General features: G+C 39.9%; 1 long non-coding RNA gene across 2 annotated transcripts; it reads right to left on the reverse strand.

Annotated features, from left to right (window-relative positions):
- Positions 1 to 3,366: 3,366 nt before the first annotated feature.
- Positions 3,367 to 16,812, reverse strand: LOC140632910 (uncharacterized). 2 transcript variants are annotated; one of them, XR_012030554.1, is made up of 4 exons: positions 16,538 to 16,812; positions 16,046 to 16,193; positions 6,447 to 6,559; positions 3,369 to 3,506 (listed from the first exon to the last, which is right to left on the reverse strand). It is a non-coding gene; the product is annotated as an uncharacterized lncRNA (long non-coding RNA). The 2 variants fall into 2 exon arrangements; XR_012030555.1 differs by lacking the exon at positions 6,447 to 6,559 and having other exon boundaries at positions 3,367 to 3,506.
- Positions 16,813 to 17,463: the final 651 nt, after the last annotated feature.

The following is a 17,463-nucleotide window of genomic DNA, read 5'->3' on the forward strand; positions in this document are numbered from 1 at the left end:
CTGTGCACATCTGAGGTGTATCTGCCTGTAGGTATACATCTGCCCACTTCTCTATATCTCTTTATTAGTTATATCTCATATGTTTGTAGGTCTGTATGAAGTGCCTCGGCGTCTGTATGTCTGTGTGTACTTATGTGTGTGTGTATGCACATGTATGTCTGTGGGGGCATATGTAACAGCTATGCAGAAATGAATACAAATGCCTTCTAGAGCATAGTGTTCCTGTTTAAGAGACCAGACCCCAATTCACTTTTGGTCCAAACTTGGCCCAAGCAAGGGGAGAAAAGAAGAATGGATAGGCCATCTTTGCATAACCAAGGACCTGTTCTCTGACACTTTCATGACTGTGCCTGACTTAGGCTACTACCGGCCACACTGAATAGACCACATTCCCATCCACCTTTGAAGCAATGTATGAGACCATATCCTTGGGGCCACAGCAGTTACCACTTCAGGAAGGCAACACTCTAGGAGGACAGAAGAAAATTTTTCCATCTCTCTCCTAGAACATATAGTATGAGCCCATGAGCCCAAGAGAACAACAGTGATCATTAGTTCACTAGGTGATTTCAGAAAGTGTCATGACTTTTTCTTCCAAAGCCTGCATAATTTCCTTAATTGAGCTAGCATTTTCTAATGTAAACATACCTATTTGAGATAGGAAATACCAAATACAGGAATCCCCTATACATCCTAAAAAATACTTTGCTGGAAATTTTTGCAAAATGACAACACTATTAAATAAAAGGTAAGGATATGGGCATGGCACAGATGTAAAACATTGACTTGACAGAAAGAAATCTGCAGAGGCACTCACTTAACATGCAATTGTCGTCAACAGCAACAATTATCCTGTGCCAGAGAGATCTTCTGAGCTATCAATAAAAGCTATTGTAGAATCATGAACAGTGGTTAGCTGCTGGCTACCTGGGCAAGTAAGATCTAACTTGACACAATAAGCCTGAAGATACACTGGACAACTGCTAACAGTCTCAGAAGAGGGAGCCACCCTAGAAGTACAGCCTTTGCTTTGTAAAATTTGACAGCAGAAATAAGGTGACACCTCAAGAGACCCCTAGTCACGAAGCTCTGAGAAAGACAGGAATGGCTTACATAGCTGCTGAATAACTTTTGATTAGAGATATCCTTTTCAAAAATATTTGAATTCACTAGCTTGATAAAAAACTTCTACACATCATTTTTAGTCTCTCATTATGAAGCTAATACTCAGAATGATTTCTCAAGATATTTTTCTTCTCAAACATTCACTGATCATTATCCTCAGGATATTTCTGCAAAAGAGCAGAATTCTAAACAGCCCAAATCCCCCCCCAGCCCTACACTTGTATTAAAAATTATTTTGATGTGGTATGAAGAGATGATGAGGAAAAAGAACAAAGTTGATCTGGAAAAACAACTTTGGAAAAGTTTGTAAGTCAGAATGACTCTGTGATGACTCTGTGTGTGTGTGTGTGTGTGTGTGTGTGTGTAATTATAGTAATTGGTAACAGGGCACATTTTTCTTACAATGTCCTGGGATGATCATCAGAAGACCTGAATTCTAATCTCTAACCTTCACTGATTTCTTGATCAGTGGCAAGTCACTTCAAGTCACCATGTGGTGGTTTCAAAGGCCCCTCTTGGCCAAGTTGTGTTGACTTGAATCCTTTCTCAACCACTTCATAGTTGCATAACTTGAGGCAAATTACTTAACCTCTCGTGCCTCTGTATTCTTATGAGAGAAGGAGGATAATTGTTTCCAGTTCATTGGGCAATGGTGAAGGGCACATGAGATATAGTAAGTATAAAATACTGTATGGAGCACCAAAAATCCTCACTAATATTACCCATTGTTATTAGCTCTGTGTCCATGTCCTCAGGTAGAGCAGGATCGGGTCAGAGTAGATGACCTGATGAATTCTTTCGGTTTTCAGGAAAACCATCTTAGAGAATATGGCTAATAATCCAGTCTCCCCAATCCCTATAGCCACAAGGAGCCCTCCTCAGATCTTATTTACCAAAGCTCATCTATCATGGTGTTGGTCTGTCACACAGACCCTATTGATTCCTCTTCAACATGAAGTTCTGACAACCATGTTTATCTGATTTCTCAGACTACAGCAAATTAGAAGCCCACATTAGGCAGGAAAAAGCATGGTGGAAGAAAAACACCTTATAGGCAAGAGTGATTGCAAACTTTTTGATGATGTTAAAAGAGTAAACAAGTGCAATCCCAGATTGAAGTATGTGTGCACCACCATGACTCCAAGTCATTAAAAAATTCTTGAATTGTCTTTAGGAAACTGTTCAAGGCAGCTATTAATTCTTGAACTATTTCTATTAAAAATTACTCACATTTCACAGGCTAGAGGATTATCAGTTTCTGATAATTCCCTTTATTGGCAAGATGTTACTGGTTATTGTTTAAACCTCTCCCCAGATTTGCTGGCCCTCTTTTATCTCTCCTGGCTTGGCATCTCTAGCATCCTGATGCAGGTGGTAGGGCTGTCCAGAACTTCTTTTATGTCCCAGTGGAGAGATGGAAATTAGGTGAGAGCATATCAAACCAGGTAATCAGCACCGACTACCCCAAAGCCTCCCTATGTAAGCCTGATTTAATCATCTAGCACTATTAGAATATCTGTTATGATATTTTCAGCACAGATCATAGAAAGCCACGTGACAAAATGGCTTCGATAACAAAGACATTTATTGTTTCACATAATTGCAAGTTCAGAGAGTGAAAGGAGGGCTCCAGGCAAAGTCTGATCACCAACACAAGAATGTCAACAAACTCTATGTTTCTTTCTCTTTCCTCCCCGCCTCCCTCAACACCAACTTCATCTTAACGGTGATTGCCCCGTAGTCATCCGATGGTGTCAGTGAAATTGGAGCTGTGAGCTCTGTTGTTCATGTCTAGTAAGACAGAGAGACAAGGGTCTACCTCAAGCACTGAGTATAAGTCTTTTCCTCCATTTGTCAGGTGGGCTCCAATCACAGACCTCGATCAATAAGAGAAGCCAAAGGAAGGAATCCCTGACTTGTTGCCCCAGATCAGGCATGATCTACTCCCACAGTGGAGAATGAAGTTATCTGCTCCTTTGTCATCTGAGGGAGGGGTAAACACATAAATAATTAGGATCTTTATAAGGAATACAGGGGAATAGGTGTTGGGTGGGTAACCAAGAATTTCCACTCCACAAAGTAATAATAAAATTCACTGTTGAATTATTAAAATGGCATTCCCATGTTTAATCTACCTCTACTCCCTTTAATCAAAGCATTCATGTCAGGTGATTATTAGAATAAAAATTGTGAAGACAGTAGGCAAAGAGATTTTCCCATAATTGTTTTTATTTCTCTTAAGACAGCATTATTTTAATTTAAAATCAAACACCAAGATGTTTCAACTTTTTATACAAAACATATGAAAGGTGATGGGAGTTCCCACAAAACCAAGTTTTATTAAGAGAAAGCAATTCAGGACATGGATATATTTCATTTTCCTGAAAAGAGAAGAAAATTTAACGTAGTAGATTCATCTGATAAGGAAGAAATATGTAGAATAAAATAAATAGCATGAAACAATGGGAAAAACCTCAAGCTGGAAATTGGAGGATCTCTGCTTTTGACCCACACAGCCACTAAAATATTGTGTCCGTATAAGTCATTTAAGAATGGAAATAAATTGAAGGTTGCAAGCTGGCATCCCACAAGCCAAATCCGAATGTATGGTGAATTTTTAGAGGGGGCAGTAGGTACCATTTACTGTCTAGCTGTATCTGACATAGTCCTACTGTTGGGAGCCCCTAACAGAGCTCCTGAGAGTAAGCACAACCAATCAATAAATTCCAACAAATTCAGGAATTATATACAATAGTTCAGAGTCATATACAGTGAAAATAGGCTTAGAAGTTATTCCCAGAGTAGGCAGCTGGGTGGCTCAGTGAATGAGCACCTGCCTTTGGCTCAGATCATGACCCCGGGGTCCTGGGATTGAGTCCCACATCAGGCTCCTTGCAGGGAGCCTGCTTCTCCCTCTGCCTGTGTCTCTGCCTCTCCTTCTGTATTTCTAATACATAAATAAATACATAAATACATAAATAATCTTTTTTAAAAAAGTTATCCCCAGAGCCTACAAAGACCCATTATATTATCAACATAGCAAAAAATAAATGTCTTCATTCAGAATTATTGTTTGCCAGGGATAGTTACAAGATAGTTTAGAGAACTCAAGTCAAAAAATATTTTTAATATCCTGTATTATATGACCCAGAGGGTAGTGTTTTAAAGAGATAATCCTTCAAAATGGTTACTGTCATATTTTAATTTCACAAAACCCATCCTTCCTTTCCTTTTAAGATTTATTTATTTAGAGAGAGAGAGCACGAGTGGGAGGGGCAGAGGGAGAGGGAGAGAGAATCTCAAGCAGACTCTGCACCAAGCACCCCAATGCAGGGCTTGATCCTGCTACCCTGAGATCATGACCTGAGCTGAAATCGAGTCAGACGTTCAACCAACTGAGCCACCCAAGTGACCCTGAAGTCTATCCTTAAGCGTCTACATATGCTGTAAAAGTAGAAATTACCTCTTCCATGGAATCAGAGGATTGACTACTTATGCTCACAGATGCCACTTTAACTCAGTTTACTTGCAAAATAGCATCTGATTCAGTTTCACCAAGTGGCAGTGAAACCTTTGTCTGGCTGGGAAGCATTATCCTTTCAAAGAAGTGCTACCAGCCATAGAGCTCCTCTGTGCCCATGAAATGTCTTTCCCGATGCATGTGTCAGAGCCTATGCAAAAGTGCACATAATGCGTTTCCTATTCACTGCTCAGGACTCACTCATCAGCATTAAAAGTTTTTGGCACATATTGAACATTACATAATCATATGTCAGTACAGAAGCTTTTAGCATCTTGTCACTGTTCGTGGTGAGCCGTCCTCAATGTTGTAATATCATTGATATCTCCAGAAGATAACCCAAAGGTGTCTACTGGCTATATAATTTGTCAGACATTAATAAAGACTGGAACTATCAGAAAACATATAGTATTTTTATCATCTTTTCCTGATGGTGGTTTCGATAAAATTTAAAAGTAGCCTTGGGGGCCGTCACCTTAAGCGGGTGTTTGTTTGCTTTGTCAAAGACTTGCTAAGCTTTCTTACTGTATGGTCAGCTTCTGACATTTGCTTTCTCTTGCTGGGAAAATGTTGCTCTTTTCAGTGTGCTAATCATTGATCCCAGTGAGTGTGATGGAACTAACCTCAAGAAAATTTTCAGGAAAGTCCCAAGAAAACTTTGAAGAGTGTGCCTCCATTAGCAGATAACAGTTTCCAAAGATCCTAGGTAAATTGCTTTCTGAAAACCCTAGCAATTTAAAAATTTTTTTAAATTTTTATTTATTTATGATAGTCACAGAGAGAGAGAGAGAGGCAGAGACATAGGCAGAGGGAGAAGCAGGCTCCATGCGCCGGGAGCCCGACGTAGGATTCGATCCCGGGTCTCCAGGATTGCGCCCTGGGCCAAAGGCAGGCGCTAAACCGCTGCGCCACCCAGGGATCCCAAACCCTAGCAATTTAATTTAAAAATAGCACATAAATCCTGCATTAAACTTTTGTTACTTAAATGCAGTTGCTCTCTGCCAGAGCCTGAGGGTTTTCCCAAATGGTGATTAGGAAAATGAACAAAAGTGATCTGTTTGACCACATTAATTGATCTGTAGTGTGGAATTTCAGAAATCTTTTACTGAATTAATTATCTAATTTTAAAACTAACCTGATGAAATAATTTAGGGGAAAAAAAACCCACAACCTTACTGGGTCCTTTAAATAAATATTTCAAAGCTCTCAAACATCTGGCTCACTTGCCCTTTATAGTAGGATTTTCAACATGGCATTGTTGTATAATGCATCCATTCCAGTCAACTGAGTCTACTGTCAAGACGTGTATCTTCACCTTCCCTCCTCTTTGCCTTTGTCCACCATGCATCTTGGCCTGAGGTGCTTTCATTTTTCTTCATGCTTTTCTTGGCTAAGCTCAAGTCATGCTTCCCCCATGAAATTTTTGCAAACAACCTCCACTCTGAACCCCATAGTACTTGTCATCCATTCCACACATTGTCCGATCTCTTGGATTATTGCTATCACTTCATATCTCTACTACTATTCTTTAATTGATCTCACGTAGATTTTTCTGCTCCCAGAGATGTTGTGTATTTGTCTTTATGTCTATCTAGAGACTGATGAAATGTCTGGTATGTGGCCATATAACATCACTTATACTGATATGAAGAGTTGAACTGATGTAGTTAAATCATTTAATCTGAATACAAAGATAAAGAATGAACTGTCAGGCAATAGTTGTGAGATAACTAATGCACATCTGTGGTCCAGGAACCTGAAATAGATTTCTGAATCTGCCACTTAGGCAACAGTGACTTACCTTGGACAAGTCATTTCATTTCCAGCATCATGTTTCCCATTTGTCAAGTTGGAAGAATAATAATGATTCCCAGAAAAAAAGCTTCTGCATGGTGAAGGTAACAGTCAACAAAACTAAAAGGCATGAAAGGAGAAGATAGATGCAAGTGACATATCAGATAAAGGGTTAGTATCCACAATATATAAAGAACTGATAAAACTCAACACTTAAAAAAAACAAATAATCCAATTAAAAATAGGCAGAAGACATGAATAGATATTTCTCCAAAGAAGATATCCAGATGTCCAACAGATACATGAAAAGATGTCTACCATCACTTACCATCAGGAGAATGCAAATCAAAACTATAATGAGATATACCTTGCACCTGTCAGAATGGCTAAAAACACAAGAAACAATAGATGTTGGCAAGAATGTGGAGAAAGGGGAACCCTCTTGCACAATTGGTGGGAATACAAACTGAGACAGCCACTGTGGAAAACAGTATAGAGGTTCCTCAAAAAGTCAAAAATAGAACTACCCAACAATCCAGCAATTTCACTACTGGCTATTTACCCAAAAAAATACAAAACACTAATTCCAAGGGACAAATGCACCCTTATGTTTATAGCAGCATTATGTATAATAGTTAAGATATAGAAGCAACCAAGTGTCCATCAATAGATGAATGGATAAAGAAGATGTGATATATGCATATAATGAAATATTATTCAGCCATTTAAAAAAATGAAATTTTGCCCTTTGCAATGACATGGATAGAACTAGAGTATAAGGCCAAGTGAAATAGTCAGAGAAAGACAAATACCATATTATTTCACTCATATGTGGAATTTAAGAAACAAAACACAAAAGGAAAAGGGGAAAAGAGAGACAAACCATGAACAAACTAGGGAACAAACTAATGATTACCAGAAGAGAGGTAGGAGAGGTATGGTGAGGAGATGGGTGAAATACGTGATGGGGATTAAGGAGTGAAGTTGTTGTGATGAGCCCCGGGTGATTAAAATAAAAACTTAAAACAAAGTGACAAAGTGACTTTCTTACCTATTTCATTAGATCACTGTGAGAGCCAAATGATGTAACGTCTTTCAAAGTGTTTGTACCAAGTTAATTACCTTACAAATACGAACGTTCGTTGTTAGTCAAAAGAAACACGACCGAATGTGGTGAAGAGCTCCTAAAATTCTCAACACTGCTGTTAGTCTTAAGGTATATTGCGATCAACTTTACATAGTGCCATAGATCAGGTTGTTCTTCTCATTTAACAGATGAAAGCTTGAAGTGTTCTAGAAACTAGTGATTGATGTAAAATGAATGACAGCACCCAAATGAGATACCTTTCTTGTTCTAGTCAGTAGCTGTGAATCCAGTGACCACCATGACTTCTTTCTAAATGTTTCTTTAAGCACACTGAAAGTTCTGAATCTTAGGGATACATCTAAAGCAACACTCTGAAAAGACCAATCTCTCCTCTCTACAGTTCCTGGCACCCTACACCAGTATACATAACATCCCCGAATCCATAATGGGACTCCGTACCCTTTCTGTCTTCCAGTATTCTTCTCTGGACTTTTTCCGAAGGTCCAGATCCCTGCCATTTCTTCATTGCTAACTTCCTCTGACACAGTTCCATTTGGATGTCTCACAAGAATCTCACATTGAAGAAAACCAAATCTGACTTGTCATCTCTTCCCTCTCGCCCTTTCCATCCTGAAAATGGCAACTCTTTCTCTGTTGTCTATCTCAGAACGTGTACAACCATCCACACTGACCAAAACTAAAAACCGGGAAGTCATCCCTAGCCTCCCTCTTCCTGAAGACTTACTAATTCCTGTTAATTCTGCCTCTGTCCCATCTCATCAGCTCCTAGACTTCCGTGAATCTGCATGTCCAAGACCTGGGGTTAGCTGTCCATTGCTTTCAATTATCACCACAGTCTTCTAACTGTATTTTTGTCCCTCCAACTCATTGTTCATTCTATGACCAGAATAATCCCTTTAATATATGAATCAAATCCTGTCAAACCCTTTAAACCCAGTGACAATCTCAGTGCCTGCCCCTCATTTCCATCCAGCAGGGGAATATAAGATGAACCATGCATCCAACTCCTTCACATCCAGGCAGGGCCTCCCTCACCCGGATCATACCCCTCCTTCCTTCAAGTCTCACCATAGATGCCAATGTCCCCCGGAAAATCTATTAACTCTCTTCTGAAAAGGGACTAGGAGCACCCTACACTTACCCACGTGAGCATTATCCACCCAACAGCATTCTCACTGTTCTGTAATCACCTTCTGCTTGCCTGCACAACCCAGTAGCTTGAAACCTCCTTCAGAACAGGACCAATCTTTCACCAAGTTGTTTCAGTTACTCTTGTCCCCTGAGCCCAACCATGGTATCTGGTATATGATATGCTCTCAATAAAGAAACAAAACAAAACAAAACAAAACAAAAACACAAGTTCACTCTCTTCCTCTCTGCATACTTTTCTTCTTCCTGAAATATTTTACCTCTTCTGTTCTGTTGGATATTATGAATCATGTTTATTTCAGGACATTTTCTTAAGTGCTTCTGCTCTAGTCAGTCCTTACTCTGCATCCCTTTTCAATACATCTATTAAGGACTGTGCATAGTTCTTACTTTTTGGAAAGTTGTAGATAAATTGTGAGGTCGAAGCACATGTATAAAGCAACTCCCAACGTCCACCATGAACTCCTTGGGTAGACAGTCTTCTTAAAGCTTCGGTTCTCGCTGACCACCTACATTCAGCGGCATTCAGATGCTACTCATGAAAGGCTATTTGGGATGTGCCGTCATCCCATCTAGTGTTTATAACTCAAGCTCCTGTCAATCATGCATCACTGTGCATCTTTCTGCATTCATTCTCACATGACACTGACAGACTCTGTTATATTTCCATCTAGCAACGAACTGGAGTGTTCGGTTGACAGGGATGCAGAGTGTAATGTGCCCAACTAGGAGCCAAGCAGGACTTTGAGATCAAAGATGCACTTTCTCTCTAATCCAGGCCTATACGTTGTATGTTGGACAAGCCATTTTCAATACTTGAGGGTTTTCACCTATTAGGGGAAGGATTTGTAAGATCCCTACGGTTTTACAAAAAAGTAGTAATAACCAAAACAAATGATAGATCTGACGGCCAATCAGTGATGATCAAAATTGACCATACTGTAAAAGATAAAAGTCTCTAAGAGGTTTGCAACACGTTTTGAAAGAACAAGGGTAAAAAGGATAGAACTAGAGCCTCAGATATTTAGTTTTACATTAGCACGAATTTTTTTAGGTAATAATCATTCCAGCATTTCCCAAGTAGAAGAAATTTCAATGGCACTCACCAAACTAGCACAGTCTTCTAAGAAAGAAGAAGGACCAGAATCAAATAGAAAGCAAATAAATATTCAAACCCACAGCAAACCTTTCAGTGAAAGTATTCCTATTTCATTGTTCATTTTTTATTAAATCCCTATTTAAGGGATGCCTGGGTGGCTCAGTGGTTGAGTGTCTGCTTTCAGCTCAGGGTGTGATCCCAGAGTCCAGGGATCGAGTCCCACATTGGGCTCCCTGCATGGAGCCTGCTTCTCTCTGCCTATGTCTCTGCCTCTCTCTCTCTCTCTCTCTGTGTGTCTCTCATGAATAAATAAATAAAATCTTTTTCATAAATAAATAAATCCCTATTTAATTTGTTTAAACTATTCCAGGCAAAATGCACAGGAACTGAGCTAACAGGTATATGAGAAAAGAGGTAGTAAGCAGATAAGGAGGCTGACCTGAAAAATCTGTGAAGCTAACTCTATTTTTCTTTTGATTTTGTGCAGATAGTCACTGACTTCACCACAAAATCAGATGGCGTGGTTTGTGCTTCCAATGTTCTTTTGTTCCAACATAACTATCTACACCAACATCAGAATTGCCATTGTGACAAGAAGATTATTTTTGTCATACTTTATTAATGATATTTCAGTAAGAATCCAGCTGGTAAAAATGTGTGTGTGCATGCAAATATATATATCATATGTATGAATATGAATATGTTTTTTAAATTACAAGATAAAGGGACACATGGGTGGCTCATTCCATTGGGCATCTGCCTTCAGCTCAGGTCATGATTCCAGGGCCCTGAGATCGAGCCCCACATTGGGCTCTCTGCTCAGCGGGAAGCCTGCTTCTCCCTCTCCCTCTGCTGCTCCTGCTACTTGTACTCTCTCTCTCCCTCTTTGTCAAGTAAATAAATAAAATATTTTTTAAAAAATACTAAAATAAAATGTTACAAGATTAAGTATTTAGCCGCTTAAAACCTACCAAGGCTTATGAATCCTAAATCATATTGATTTCCCTTTTTTTCATATATGGGGATATAACAATGGTCATATTATTCCCACTTTTAATCTACATAGTATTCATTTATGCTGTAATACTGATGTTAGTTTACCTATTTCCTAATTTGGAGATGTTTTGATAGTTTAAAATATGAGGGTCTTATAGATAGTGCTGCTGCAAATATCTTTACTCAAATTTCTCTTTCATTTACATGCCTTACAATTGAATGACTGGCTCTAGGTCTAGAAAAATATTACATTATTACTCTTATTACATCATCCTGGGTTTGTGAACAGCAAGAGCAAACCAATTTATAAATGCCACCAATGTATGACTATACATTCCCTTCTAGTCCAGCCCTCAGTAATTTTTTTTAAAATATGTCCCTTTGGGATGCCTGGGTGGCTCAATGGTTGAGCGTCTGCCTTTGGCTCAGGGCATGATCCTGAGGTCCCGGGATCTTAAATTTAAAAAAATAAAATAAAATATGTCCCTTTGTTTCTTAGGTCAATTGGCATATGAAGATACCTAAAATCTGCATAATTTTTCACTTACTTTAGTGGGTTTTTTTTTTAAGATTTTATTTATTTATGCATGAGAGACACAGAGAGAGGCAGAGACACAGGCAGAGGGAGAAGCAGGCTCCATGCAGGGAGCCCAACTGGGACTCGATCTCAGGACCCCGGGATCACACCCTGAGCCGAAGGCAGACACTCAACCGCTGAGCCACTGAGGCATCCCTATTTTTTATTTTATTTTATTTTATTTTTTAAAGATCTTATTTATTTATTTATTCATAGAGACAGAGAGAGAGAGAGGCAGAGACACAGGCAGAGGAGAAGCAGGCATCATACAGAGAGAGCCTGATGTGGGACTTGATCCAGGGTCTCCAGGATCACGCCCTGGGCTGCAGGCGGCGCTAAACCGCTGCACCACCAGGGCTGCCCCCTATTTTTTATTTTAAATAAATTTAAATAAATTCAATTTGCCAACATATAGTATGATACCCAGTGCTCATCTCATCATATGCCCTCCTTAATGCCCGTCACCCAGTTACCCCCTGCCCCCGCCCCCTCCTCTACTTTACTCTTAATGACAATACATATTGTCACCATGATCCTTTACTACTTCATCCACACAATGCAAGTCTATGGACCTCAGCTGTGTGTACCAAGTGTGATGTGAAGACTGAAGATCATGAAGAGGAACAGGAAGCCATCTCTGCCCCCCCAGCCCCCCCCCCCAGATACAAAGATACAAATATAAAAGCAAAGTAACCCAAACAATACTGTTACATCCATACAATGGACTACTATGTGACAATTGAAGGCAGCAAACTGACACATGCAACAAAGTGGAAGAATTTCAAAAGCAGGTCTCTAAGTGAAAGAAGGCAGTCTAGAAAGCCCTATACTGTGACTCCACTTACGTGATTTTCTGGAACAGGCCAAAGCATATTAACAGGAAACAGATGGGTGGTCACCAGGAAGCAGGTCAGAGAGAGAGGACTGAAGGAAAGGCTGGGTGAAGGAAGCATTCGGGATTTTGACTACAATGGGGATTGTACGGCCACCTTACATGGTCACATGTGTGCACCTGTGCTCCTGAAGAGGCTGCATTCTACTTAATATGAATAATAGTTCAACACACCTGACTTTAAAAAGAGCCAATTGCCACCGTCTAGAGTATTGAGTAAAAGTAATGTTTCTTGGGTCAGGCTGCTGGAATTCGTACTTCTATATCCCTTCCTGACTCTGTCACCCTATGTACTTTCTTAACCTCTCTGTGCTCCATCTTGCCAATTTTTAGGTCGTTAAACCCCCTCGTGGAGCTATTAGAAAAGATAATCAATGCCAAGCATCTAGGATACTGAAAAAGATCAATAGCTATTTTTTTCTTATTTAAGTATAACAACATCCTAGTATATAATGACCACTGTGAAACAGGCAAGTGGCCAGAAAACCCAATATGGGAAAGAAGGAACACAAATACCCATTAGTTACAGAAAAAAATAGCTTTTGGCTACCTACGGACCAGAGAAATAAATATTAAACACAAATACCACTTTTGCTTGCAAAACATGCAGTTTTCCTTTTTCCCTCATTACTACTATTATTTATTTTTATCTTAAGAATGAGACCCACAAGAGGTGGAGCTATTGAAACAAGTACTATCATGTTCCTGGTAGACATGCAAATAGATATTTCTTTACAGAAAGCAATGTGGCATTGGGACCAAGGGTCTGAAAGTATTAAAACTCTTCAATCTAATCATTTTGATTTTAAAAATGTTTCCTAAAAAAAAAAAAAAAATGTTTCCTATGAAAACATAAATAAAGCTCAGAGGGATTTATGGGCAAAGTCAACTATTGTAATATATTTATAAAAGAAAAAGGATGGCCACACCCTAACAGAGAAATTAATTTTGAAATCTGCATACTGCTACAGAAACACACACACACACACACACACAAATATGTTTGCAGAAATTAGTAATAGGGCACAGGAAGAAATGCAGCCAAAACACAAACTTTTTGGAAGACTCAAGATCTGGCTTCTGAAGGAAAAGCAAAGTTTCTCATGTGGGAAAAAATTACACAGAGAATTACATTCTCTGTGCCAGAGGACACTTTAAATGTCCTGGGAAGACCAAACCTCCCAGAATAATTAGAATATGGGGTTCACAGGAAGAAGTGATAAGATACCAAATAAAAAAATCAGCCATCACAAGTTTCTAAAAGATCACTATGTCATGCTCACAAGCCTAGACTCTATTTGGAAAATGCAAACCATTAGAGCTTTTAAAAAAAAAAAAAGACTTAACACAATTGTTTTACTTTAGAAAGACACCCCTGGTGAGTAGGGTCATTCCATTTTCCTCTTTTGGATATTTAGCAAATAAAATCAGATATTTTTTTCAAAAGCTTAAAAATCAATAGCAAGAGATAGCTCCCAAGTTCAGCACACCAGATAAGGGATTTCAAGTGCAGCAAGATTCACTGTGATTTCAAACATCTCATTAGGGACTCACAAATGCTTGTTGAATCCATTATTTTCATAGGAAGGCAAGCCCATTATTGCCATCACCTGTTTTTTTCGTTGTTTGCGTTGGATGATTTTCTAACGAAGGCTTGTTTCCTCAACTTTGATCTTTTCTCTCTCTCTCTCCTTTTTTCCTACCTTCTGGGCTGTTTTGCCCCACTTTTAGAACATAGTTTAGCTCCTGGGTATTTTTCAAACTTGATTTTTTTATATTCTTGATAGGTTAATCAGCTAATGCTTGTGCCGTTTGGAATCCTAAATCAGCAATCCAGGTAAGGTGAGTTATTCCCCCTTTGCTTCTCAATCTCTGAGTCATCTTTTGCAAAATGGTAGGCACTGCTTCCAAACAGCAGTCAAGGCTTGGAGTGGTTACACCCTGAACAAAATACCATCTCCTTGGCCAAACTTTTATCAGAAGGCGTTGCAGAAACTCATTAAGTCACTTGAGTCAAAGATCCAGGTGAGTCATTCCGAACCTCCACCCAGTTCAACTTTTCCCTCTGGTAACAATTAATTATATTTTTCCCTTTTCCTACTCCCACCTCCACCAACATTCAATCACATCTTCTACATGGCCACACACACTCACTCTGAGTTTACAAGCTCATATAAGGTTCACTTGCTTGGCACTCACAGGAGAGAGATAAGAAATAAAACATCTACAGCTTTTCTACTGAGTGTCTGGCAGTAGGGGGGAAAAAGCTAAAAACTTAGTCCCAAAAGTCATATAACTTAATCTTAAACAGTATTCGCTGTTTGACTTCACATTTTAACGTTCTAATGAACGTAAGGCTAACACTCTACATGGAAATATACAAGTGAAAGAATCCTCTCTTCTTAATTATTCAAGTAATTAACATAGCTTGTGCAGTCAGACCCAGTCTGGGTGGAGGATCAATGAATCTCAGATGTGCAAAAAAGTACTCACAGAAAGTGTATGGGTTCTGCAGTTAATCGAACTGGGTTTGAATACCAGCTCTCTCATTTCCCAGCCGTGTGACTTTAAACAAGTCATTCCATCTCAGAGAGATATGAGTTCATCTATCGGACTAATACCTATCTCAGATGGTTGCCTTGGGGACTCATTGTAATAACATATTTAATGCTAAGCAGATTGGCTATTCCTTGGGGGGTAATAATGCAACAATAATAAACAATAATAATAATAAACACCGTGCTAAGCATTCTATCTAAATTAACTCAATCCTCTCAATGACCTCATGAGGGAGATACAGTTGTCCCTTCAACAATACAGGCTTAGGGATGCTGACCCCTGGCACAGTCAAAACAATCCATGTATAACTTTTGACTCCTCCCCCAAAAACCTAATAGCCTCCTATTGATCAGGAGCCTTATTGACAACATAAACAGTTGGCTAACACATATTTTATATATTGTGTATATTATATACTGTATTCACCCAATAAAGTAAGCTAGAGAAAAAAATTATTGAGAAAAATCATAAGGAAGACAAAATACACAACAGTGCTGTACTGTGTAAGTGGACCCATGCACTTCAAACCCGTGTCATTCAAGGGTCAACCCATACTAACAACATGCCATGTTACATAAGGGGAAACTGAACCTCAGAAATGTGAATTTCCTTATTGAAGATCATAAAGATATGAACTGAGTTGCATAAATCAGATTCAAATCCAGAACCTATGCATTAAACCACAATGCCTCTGAATGCATTCCCCTCTCTCCTTAAAGATTAAGAAGAGGGTTAGCTGACAATCTCAAAAATTCAAAGTCATCTTGAGAGTTGGTAATTGAGTTGGAAGCAAGGACCTATCAATCTAAGTCTCTAATTCCATTCTTGTATATTTCCCTAAGAAGCAAAACAAAGGTAAACAAAAGGCATAATAAAGATTCGGATAGGGAGGGACACCTGGGTGGCTCAGCAGTTGAGCATCTGCCTTCAGCTCAGGGTGTGATCCTGGGGTTCTGGGATGGAGTCCCACATCAGGCTCCCTGCAGAGGGGCTGCTTCTCCCTCTGCCTATGTCTCTGCCTCTCTCTCTCTCTCTCTCTCTGTGTGTGTGTCTCTCATGAATAAAAAAATAAAATATTTTTTTAAAAGACTTGGATTAAGGTAGTTGGTGGGTTTTGAATAAGAAACTAGAATGTTGCACTACCGCTTTGGATAATGAGGAGCCCAGTAACAGTGACTAATTAGTTGGTAATGACCTACCCTGAAATAGCCATGTCAGGTCCTTACCCCACTCAAGAGTCAGATCCATGAGGCTCTGGAAAGATTCCGTCTAAGGAGCTCATGGAGGAAACTATCTCTGCAGCTCACACTCTGGTCTGTTTTCTCCTCTTCTCATGGTAACATCTTACTGAGCTGCAGCCGGCCCCCAGCAACACTGTAAAAAGTAGGCAAACCTGGATTTTGGTGTTGTGTCCCTCTCTCCCTAGTGCCTCTCTCTCCTACTCACTGACCCTCTCCTGCCACCCCCCTCTGTTGGTGAAGTAACAAATCCCTCAAGAAAAGTGACTGTCAATAGAGTTGTCATGGTCTAGTTGGTGATGGAACCCCCAGAAGTCACCATGTGGAAACAGCTGCCCGCCCTCTCACCCACAAGACAGTATTATTTGTAGATCCGTCAAAGCCTTTCAAGCCTCCAACCCTTTTGGGGTCATGAACACCCTCAGCAAGTCATGCGTCATGCTTCCATCTCTAAATCCACAGCTATTTTCCCACACCTACCCAAACAGCTACACCAGCCTTGCAGTTCAAGACCAATGGCAGGGAGGACAGCACCGGCTGGAATTGAAGAGATGGGAGGTGTGGATTTCTTATCTGGGCTCCACCTGCTTCTGGCCCGAGGCAAGAGGAGTCTTGGAAACCATTCCAACCATTCCGGCTCTAATAAGGGAAGAGGCATTGTAGGTCAGGGAGATGAAGTAAAAAGAGACTCCCTTTCCTTAACTGAACGAACCAGCAATGGGCCTACAAGGTGTCAGGACAGCCATTATTATCTGTCACAGGGAAAATTTTAGTAGCATGACAATGACCATTATAGTTCACATTTGTTGGAGTGCTTACCATGCCGGGCATTCTTTAAAACTCCTGCGTGGAGGACCTCACTTACTACCCTCACTACAGTCCTCTGAGGTTGGCACTGTCATCCCCATCCCCATACAGATGTGAACACAGGTGGAGAACGGTTGAGCAATCCTTCTGCCACTTGATGGCAAGTAAGGGAGACAGGATAGTAACCCAGCAGTCTGCAGCCAGAGCCCTTGTTCCCAACTCCTTATCCACGAATAATCAAAGCCGGGATTGGTAAGCTTTTCCCCAGATGAGTCAGAGAGTAACTATTTTAGGCTTTGCAGCCCATGTGATTTCCATCGCAGCTACGGTTTCTCCCATCATGAACTAAATGCAGCTATCGACTAATTTAAACCAATGGGCTTTGCTGCATTTCCATAAAACTTTATTTATGAACAAGGAAATTTGAATTTCATACCATTTCCTGTGTCATGAAACAGTCTTCTTTTGACTTTTGGTATCCCTCCCAACCAATTAAATAGGTATAAACCATTCTAGGCTCACAGGCCATAGGAAAACCAGCAGCAGGCCAGATTTGGTCCACAGGCCACACTTTGTGGATCCCTGATCAAAAAGTTTGA

This window comes from Canis lupus, chromosome 5 (genome assembly GCF_048164855.1).
Source record: "Canis lupus baileyi chromosome 5, mCanLup2.hap1, whole genome shotgun sequence".
Lineage (NCBI taxonomy): Eukaryota > Metazoa > Chordata > Mammalia > Carnivora > Canidae > Canis > Canis lupus.